Genomic DNA, 10,528 nt, shown 5'->3' with positions numbered 1-10,528 from the left:
TTCCTTGTCACAGTAGTACATTTGAAAAATATCTTTGGTCTAACTCTTGTTTATGGAATTTTCAGATACATAATCATTATCATTTAATTTATTGTCTAATACTGTTTTCACTGTAAAAATCCCCAGTGTTCAAATTCTATTGGAAGTGTGTTTAGCTCGCTGCGTAGCTGTGCACCTGCGTAATAATTCTCGGACTCAAACTTTTTTTCCTGATTAACTCAGACCTCTGACCTCCGTTTTGTCATGCCATGGAATCACATAAAGCCAACAATGCAGTGCGTAAAAATAAACAATAATACAACATCAGTTAAATAATTTCAATGGACCAAATGCATAAAGATGACAGTTGTCTAAGATTATTCAGCACATTCTGTAGTGCAGTTTATCCTCTGATTAACCTTTATACAACCTGGAGAGAGCAGATATTGATGGGTTAAAATGATACTTTACCCCAAATCTATACTTTTAGGATAAAATACTTGACTATAAAAAGACACTTTTACTGAGAGAACAGCATCTGTGGCCAACTTGTATACATCTCAATTACAGTGGATTCAAATGGAGATTATTCAGGTTTTCACGGCAGAAAAGTTGTGATTTATCAGCACATTGTAAATTGATCAACATAATCCAAGCTGTCCAGTGGGGCATTTCCTTTTCAAAAGACGTCTAGACGTCTAGGTTAGCCTTTTTCTCCATTGTTCGGATGCTTTGTTAGAAACAAGAGATCCGGTTTTGAGAATGGGCTACACATACAACAAAACTGTGTTCCTGTTTGAAAAACAGCAAATCAGAACTCAACACAAATAACATAGTGGTGTCTAAAAGAAGATACTGTAACAAAAAGTTCTCACTCAAGACAACAAATAGAAAAATTTGTATTCCATATATTTTCTTTCATTTCCATACATTTTCATACACATCACACCTAACACTCTCCCTGGCCGACACCTTGAGTTCTTGACAAATTCAACCTTGGCATGACTGCAGACAGTCGTTACATTTGTCACACTGCCTGTGTTGTGTTATGTAGCATGTAAATCATGCTTTCTATGTCACAGTTGTGTAAAAAGTGAAGAGAATTGACGAGAAACAGAAATCATTGAAAGTTAAGTGAATGTGTTTGAAAAGTGTATCATTACATTTGCAATCTTGGACCACAGTTGGCAGCAATGGTGAAAAGGACACATAAAGAAAAGCATCTTTAACATGACATGAGGCTTCAGCCATGCTAGTGTAGTGGCTCAAAATGTTAAATTTAGCGTGCTAAAATGATCACAATGCAGACATGCTGATGTCCAGGGTATAATATTTACCATGTTTACCATGTAGTTTACTGTGTTAGCATGTGTGGTGGGGAATGCTCCCCTTGTGCAAGTGTATACAGTATCATGTTTAGTGTTGGTGAACGCAGCCCCAGGCCTGACTCCTCTTCATACCAATTCCCTAATCAGGGCCAGATTATAATGCACCTGTGGCCTATATGCTCACTCTTTTGGCCCCTGTCTCTGTTGTGGCTGGTCGTGTTTATTGTGTTACAGATGTAGTTAAAGTAATCACTTAACAAGTCAGCCTTTTTACACTGCACACTTAGTTGACTGTCTTCTGTTCTAGCTTTGATTTGACGTGTTGGCTGAACGTGTTGTGTGTTGAACCATAGATATAAAACAGGATTGGAACCCCATATTTGTTCTGCCGACCTTGCTGAGTGATCCCATGTGTTAATGCCCCAAACCAGAGGTGGTGAGTAGGTTGACGACATCAAAATGTTTACATTTATTATGCAGCAGCATGGTGAGTCGTTAATCACGGTTTTCCCATTGTAGGTTCACCTGCCACTGTTTTGCTACTGCTGTTTGCTCCTTATTGTTTGCTTGAGTTATTATTCTTTTGACTGTATTGTCAAACCAACCGGGTTGTTTATTTGTTTTTGACACTTTTTGTATTCTCTATCTTTCATTGAGGCAGCAGAGTGCCATCTCGTTGGAAGGCTAGGCACCTGTGGTGAGGTCCCTACACTTTATGCATGCACGTGAAAGCACTGGGACCCGATTGTAGATTGCACCATTTTTGCTGTGAGTATTGCTGCGTTGCACCTGAGGTGAGTCAGTGTTAGCACACCTGGGCCCTCCTCAGTGTAGTCTGCCTCTCCACCAGTGGCCTCAGCTCTATTTCCCCAGTTTTGCTTAGTTTATGCTGGTCTGGCAGTTTTAAACGCTTAAGGGTTGTATTATGGTTTTGTATTTTGTATAAAGGCCTTTTTATGTGAGATTGTAATAAAGTAATTTTTATTCCCTTTACTGGTTTCAGTAATTTCCATTTGGCTACTAATATCTTTTTCTCCCCAGCAGCTCCAGTCCCTGTCTATTTGATTATTTTTTATGAAACATCTGATCTGTCCCGTGTCAGTAATGAATCTGTGCCTTATCAATCTTCAAAACAATATTGAAGGTTTTTGAGACAGTATTTCCTGGAGCACATTTCCCTGGGTGGCGTTGTTGTTTTTTCCCATTCTCCCCTTATTGCCCCATCGCCACACATGCCAATGTTTGCTAATTTGCACTAAATGCAAAGTACAGCTGAGGCTGATGGAAATGTCATTAGTTTGTTCGCATATTGGACGGATTTAAATTGTGACCTGATGGTGGCGCTAGATGAAAAGTCAGGGAATCACCAAAGTCATCAAGATTCTTTCTGAAGGAACCATGAATGTCTGTATAAAATTTCTTGGCAATAAATCAAACAGTTGTCGAGATGATAATCTGGACCAAAGCGGTGGACCGACTGACCTATACTGTCATTGCTGGAGTCATGTAGCTACAGTAGCATGTCTAATATAAAGCAGCTTTGACAAAAAGACCCGTCGGTGGGTTTACAGTTTGGTATAGAAGCTCTCGTTACACTCCTTTTAGCCCTCCATGGCTCGTTGCCTGGCTTCCATTGGTGGCAAAACGTTCAGTGTTAATTAAAGTGTATCAGCGTTTAGTGGAATGATACACCACATTACATCTTCAACATGTTCAAAGGCTTCAGGTCGTCTGTAGCAAAAAGTGCCGCACCCATAAGTGATGAAAAGAGAGCTGTAGTATATTAGTTATCTCCACCAACAACACATGACATTCTCTTATCGTACATAACAGAGGATTTTATGGGTGTGATGGTGTATCAGTTACTGTAAAACTCACGGAGATGTCCGGGTGTTTCTGAAATTCACTGAATTGTCTTCCTCTCCATAAAAGTGACGGGATTCTGCTCTAGGCAAAAATCACAAGATCTTTTCTCCACAACAATTGCTGTAACCCCCCCGCTTATCACCTAATGGGAAAGTTTGGTTTCACATACAATGGGAATGGATTGTGTTGCAGTACTTTAGTGGGTCACACCATTTCTCCTTTTGAAACACACATTGAGTACAGTGGAGACTGAGATGAGATCAAAACGGCAAGGATGTGGCAAGTTTCTGATTTTGTTGCACAGCTTCAATGAAAGGGGTATTTAAACATTTTGACAGGAGCAATGTGCACATTTCATCTGAGGTACATTTAACCTTTTAACATAGAGTGAATGCGCCTTTGAGCACACTATTATTCAAATTGTTTCAAATCACAGAAAGAGCTTAAAATACAGTATCTTTGGGCAAGATGACAATGAGGATGCAAAAGAAACATTATACAGTCTTAATTCTGCTAAGGAATCACGGAAATCTCCCAGCAAAAAGACCCAGACAACATCTGTAATTGAAAATACACTGGTGTTTTGCAGATGTGTAGCCTGTCCTTCCTTTTTATCTCTTCACTGCCTCATCACTGTTTAGCACTAAATTGACTGTCGCCATTTTATTTGAGCGTCCGAATTCTGAGTGTAACATTTATCCATTTTATAGTGCCTTCAAAAAATCCATAGTAATCCATCAGTAACAACACAAAAAGGATGATTAATGGGTGTCTGAAATCTCACTATAAAAGTGTCTATTGTATTAGAAACAGTGAATGAAAGAAAAAGGGAATGACGCACAGCCCTGGCCTCAATTTACAGCATCAGATTTATCTCAACTGTCTCATTTTCAGAAAGTTGTTTATAAAAAAGTAAATAATAACGATTGACAACAGGTTTGGAGAGAGCGTGAGTAAGGGGAGAGAGTGAATCATGTCTGAGAGTTACAGATTGTACAAACACATAGAAGGCTTTAAAACATTGAAATCTTATTTGCTCCAAAAGGCCTTAAAGCCAAATACATGTGTTGTTTTGTTTGTGGTTGTTAATATACTGTAGCCTATAGACACTGTGACATGCTGCTTTTTCCTTGGCTGGTGTAGGAACGTTTCTGTCTGACATCTCTCACACTAAATATATATTAAACACACACCACCACTCGGCTCAGTAAAAAGTTATTTCACATCTTTGGAAAATGGTTTAAAGTCTATTTTGTTCACTCACATGACACAAACAGAAACTCTTAATCTTTACAGTTTACATTGTCAGATACTGAGTAAGTGACGGATCACATAAAAATCAACATCCATTTTAGACAATCTGGATCATCCTTGTTTATTCCAAGTAAAATATACTGTATACACTTAATTCAAATATAACTGCCTCTCACAGTCACACAGCTAATTTGTTTATCTTACATACATATCCATTTTCTTTTACTATATTCTGTACTGAGTGTATAGATTACACATGTCTGATTGTTTTATTGATTTTTTTTTTTTTTACAGTTTATAAGGTGCCTTGCTGCAAAAATGTGTCACATGAAGGACAATACAAAGTTTTTAAAAGATAGTTTTCAATGACCATTATTACTCTCACTATCACAATGAACTACGTTTTATAAACTTATCATTTCTAATCTGAAGTTTTTTTATCATCATATTATTTGTTTGGGTTTTATGCAACACTAATGCCATTACCGGGGCACTCTCTATGACTGATCATACACTCGTTCAGTATAGACTACTGGGAGAGTAAAAGATGATTATCATCAGGAAAGGAAAGTTTAAAGGTTGTCTATCACTTCAGTCGCTGTCAGCTCTGTCGTTGCTCAGCTTATCTGCTCAGTCTTGTCTTTGGCGTCACTCAGGGGCAGAACTCAGGGTTCATCCAGACGCTATAGATAATCAATGAAATTACATCTCTCTGAAGATAATGGCCATTAACTTTGTGGAGACTATGGAAAACTGTATATATGTAGGACAACTGCTCTATTTGCAAAGTTCAGGTTTAAGCTCAAATTCAACATTATTATCATAGTGACGATGTGAAAACTAGAACTGTGACCGTATAAAATCTAAGCTCTGTTGAGAGGGTGAAAGCTCTCATACAGATGGTAAAATAGTAAATATTTCTGTACTGATGCTTATTTATTGAGCTGTTTTGAATTGCTTTTGTGCTCACTGCCTCAGCAAAGTAGTAAAGAGGCAACAGTTATTATGCTGAGATTGGTGGGTCGCTCCACAGATGGTTTGGACCTGAATAAAAGGCTGATTAGCATTTAGAAACAGCTGACAGGAGCTCACAACAGAGTTCAGTCGTACAGAAACACTCTCCGTCTTTGGAGAGGAAGGCTGAAAGCTCTTCAACAGCAGTGGGGTCACATCTCACATGTGTTTTGCATGTCTAGGAGGCTGGAGGCCTCTTGTCCCTTATTACTGGGTATAATGAACATATGTGGACTTTCTAAGTCTCTCCTCATAATAATCATGGAGCCCCACTCCTCCTGGATGAATTGGCTGGGAAGATGGATCTGCTGGTTGCTCATTGAGAAGATTTGTTAAACACAAATATCAAAGTGTGCTTGTTAAATTGCACAAATGTACTCCTGAGAGGCAAGACTACATATGTTTTTTTCAACAATTTAGTTAACAAAAAAGTTGTATCTTAAAATTAAACAAGGTGTCCTGAGACCAACAAGTTAAAATTAAACAAAGTAAAAATGTTGTATTTCTTTTGTCGTTTTAACTGCACAGAGGAAGGGGGTGATGGTTCTGCATAGTATATATTTATATTTGACTTAGTAAAATAAGACAGACACAACTTGATGCTGAGTGGTGATATCTGACCTTGAAAGGTCACTTTGACAACAACACATCGCCTGCACAGCTCAACAGAGAATATAAAGAAAAAATGAAAGATTGAGAATATTGGATGCGTCTTGAGAATATTGAACACATCATGAGAATAATGAATGCAACTTGAGAATATTGACTGAAACTTGAATATTAAATGCATCTTGAGAATATTGAATTAACCTTGAGAACATCTCGTCTTGAGAATGTTGAATAAACTTGAAAATCTTGAATGAATCTTGGTTTGCCGATAGCCTGGCTACCGGTGTTATGCCAAAAAGCGATCGTCCGCTGGAGCGCGCACAGACCCTTAAAGCTGTATTGCCCAGTTTATATAAATCTGCAGGTGCTTTAATCTGGATTAAACAGTCTCAACGAGCAAATACACATAACTCTATGTCCGTGGTAATAGTAAAGGTATGTCTTTGTGAAACTTTAATGTTTATTGTAACCGAATAATTACAGTTGTGGCCAAAGAAGTGTTTGCAGTTTATGTAACCAGGCATGACATTTACGTGAGACAATAGGCATAGGCTACTAGGCTATTGTTTCTGATGTTTATATGTGTTTGTTAGGCTTAGCTATGTCTAAAATCATTGTTTTATTTTGAAACTAGACTGTTATTAACATGATTTACGGATGGATTATATATAAAATAAAGAAAAGGTCTCTTTTGCAATTACATCAATGCTCGTTCATGTCTATGTAAAGTGAGCACAAGCGCGAGCAACAGGACGCTGACTTTTGTTGACTAAACGGCCACAGGTGTCGCTGTTAACAAGCAATTTCTGATTCTTACATAGAGTCCCTTTAATAGAAAGAAAATTGAATAGAAAAATCAACTAATGTGATGTATTATCACAGGTTTAGTTACCCAGCAGTAAAGTACTTAAACTTAGCTCCACCTTTACCAGCTGCAACATTAAAGTGATCAACACATGCATCACTAAATATAATTCAATTATATAATTTATGTTAGGTCGAAATGGACCATTCTGCATAATGAGTACTTTTAATATTGAAACTTTAAGTATATTTTGATGCTAATACTTCTGTATTTAACTTAAGTAAGACTTTGAATGCAGGATTTGTAACAAAGTATTTTTACACTGCAGTATTGCTACTTTTACTTAATTTGAATTTTAATCTTTTTAAAGTAAAAGGTAATACTGCTTCCACCACTGAATAAGACATACAGATACTGGGATTTATATTGCCTTCAGGTGGCCACTGGCTGCCTCTTCTGTCTGAAGGTAGGACAGCCCTCAGAGAGATGGGACATTCATGGAGAAGTACTGAAGAAATCATGCTTTAGAATACCAGCGATTTCAGGAGCCTATGTTTTGAAGCTATATAGCTTATGATACATTAAATGCACATTATTCATTTACAGTAATGAAACACATTATAACAAACAAAAGCAGAAAGAATAAACTAAATGTGTCAAGTCAGATGATAAAAAGGAAATAGTGAGATGACTATAAGCATTTAACTGGACGAAAGCATCTAGTCATAAGATTTTGTTTTGACTGGGTTTTGATCAGATAAACCATGTGATTCAAACATCCCAGCATGCTGACATGCCCTCGGATATGCCAACAAATATTTTGTGCCTTATGACTCACTCCTGACAGATGGGGTGGTTGCACCAGGGTTCATGATAATCAAGCAGTTGTTTTAAGGCTGGACAGAGTTTGCACCAAAGGACTATTTGACATGAGCAGATTTATAAGTTCAAACTAGATATTATTAAACTTACAAAAGCTTATGCAACAGCAAATATTACTGAAATCTATAAATAGAACCAATACAGTCGGCTGTCTCTTCATTTTATGTAGCTCAGCCCGTAATTGCCCGCTCTTAGCTTTCCATCAAGAGTATTTACATTTCTCATTACAGTAATTTCCTAAAATGTCTTTATGTGAGCCTAAGGCAACATTTATAAAATGCATGCTTGTCATGCAGCTGAAATGCACCCAGTGCTGTTATACTATAACCACATCTACACAGTTATATTCTACAGCAGCAGAGCACCAAGCCTTTAAGTGGATGGGTGTTCTGATACGGTCCACTCAGTCTACCCATTAACACGTTTAGGCTCAGATTACTTTTCTCTGACTTAGACTCTTGACCTTTTGTGTTGTTGCCTCGTCTCTGGTTTCACATTGTGTTGCTATGTTTTTTTGCTGTTGTTATTTTAAGCAAGAATACAAATTACTTCTTGCAATGTTTAGGTTACAGTACTCTGACAGGAAAGCTGAATAGTTATATATATATATACACACATATATATATATATATATATATATATGTGTGTGTATATATACATGTTTTTTACATACAGTATGTCTATGAAGATGCTCAGTCATCCAGGTCACATGATCTCTTAAAGTACTAAGTATCCGGCAGCTGGATGGCAAGAGACAAAGCCCTCTGATAGCCTCCAGTGGTGAAACATCTTGAAGAATACAATAGCAAATACAGTTACCTTTCATGTACGTCATACTTTTAGATATTATGGAAATGGATTATTTATTTCATATTTGTTTCAGATGGATATGGCTCAGCCACAGTGCTCAAATTTTATGTGCAAAAGGGTTCCTCCTCAAACACAACAGGTTATCAAGGATAAAGCCGCTTGGCTATCATCTTTTCAAACTAAGACCCAAATCTACATTTAACTCATTTTTAACTCATCCTGTATGAGTCTTGTTTTGCATTGTCAGCCTAGATCTGCAGAAGTATACATTATTATTTTGTCGTATATAGCGTTAAAGATCCTGAAATATAAAACCGTGAAATGAAAGCAAACTAAATGTTATTTATTGTGGGAAACACTATAAATAACATGTGAGCGTTCATGTGATTACATTCAGAAAACGCTGCATTTAAAAAGGGCCAAACATGTTTCATTTGATTTTACACATGTCAATATGAGGTATACTGACAATTCATCCAGCAGGAAGAGCAGATGGTTGGATTGGGTCGGAGTTAAACAAGGTATAATGTTGCATGTTCACATCTCTCTGCCTGGATTATATTAAATTAGAAGACATCACAGCCTGTCCTCGCCCAGCTGTTAAAAGAGGGTGAAAACAGCCAAAAAGCCAAACGATTAGTTTTATGTGTCACTTCTGAATTTATATTCAAAACCTTTATTTTTTTTTTGCCTTGTAGCTAAAAGTCTGGTCACCACCAATTTTATGATGATATAAATACTCTCTTGACTCTTCACAAGATGTTTGTGCTTTCACTGAGGTTTTAATCTCTCACCAATAATTCAATTTTGTATGTCTGTTATGTGTTATATGTCACTTACTGCAGATACAATTCAAGGCCCTGTAGAAAATCCATGTTGTTCATATTCATTTATCTTGTAAACGTCTGACCCAGCCAAGCCAACCGAGATGTTATCTTCTAAACTAAACTGGAGGGAGGAAGTGGCTCTACAGTGTAATGCTGACGGTTGCATGCAGAAAAGCATCTGCCAAATAAATGTGATGTAATGTTGCAGAGGTTTGGCCAGCAGTAAAATGGAGTCTTCTGAACTCAATGACCTCTGTGTTTAAACTGGAGGGACCCTGGACTGGCTGAAGTCTGACTATCATTTACAGTGAAACAGGACATCAACATCTGCTAATAAACGGAGACCACAAGTGGACTAACTTCAACATAAGCAATGACAACACTTTAAACTTGTAGTGAAATCTTCTCCCTGCTGTCTCTAATGGGATATACAATATCTGTGCAGCTAAAACCAGATTCAATCTTTCACTTTTGATTTCCAAATGAGTTCCCTCCTAATCATTTGCATCACACATCTGAACATGTAACTAAATCCTGGTTGCATAGTCTGGATTGTTTTATGTGTATAAATCACTTTACATGACATGACAGAATTAATAACATGTTGGCAACACCTCAGAGGGGAAACAGTTAATTCATGGACATTTTATCAACAATGTTTCCAGCATCTTCTTCAGCACAGATCAATTTATGTTCTATGATATGATATGATATATTGATATTAAAGGAACAGTGTGTAGGATTTGGCAGCATCTCCGCTCACTCCTCCCTCTCCAAGACTGCGGTAACGTGAGCCGCAGAGTGCAAAACCGTGGCAACGCTGTTTGCATCACACAGAGGCCATCCATACCATAATAACACTATTTAAGGAGCAACGGGAGTCAGATGGTGGCTGGCGGTACCCTGGTACCACTCTGGACTCACGTTACCGAAGTTTCACAAGTGTGTCGGAGATCTACGGTGGCCTTCAGGTAACGTAAAAACGTGTAAAGCTCTCTCTAAAGTTAGTGTTTGGTTTGTCCGTTCTGGGCTACTGTAGAAACTTGGCGGAGCAACATGAACACTCCCTGAAGAGGAGCTGCTCCCTATGTAAATATGAAGGCTAACGAAAACACAACAATTCTTAGTTTCAGGTGATTATACACTAATGGAAA

The sequence above is a fragment of the Sebastes fasciatus genome, chromosome 2, assembly GCF_043250625.1.
Source record: "Sebastes fasciatus isolate fSebFas1 chromosome 2, fSebFas1.pri, whole genome shotgun sequence".
Lineage (NCBI taxonomy): Eukaryota > Metazoa > Chordata > Actinopteri > Perciformes > Sebastidae > Sebastes > Sebastes fasciatus.
The sequence above is the reverse complement of the archived record's forward strand: the minus strand, read 5'-3'. Positions refer to the sequence as shown.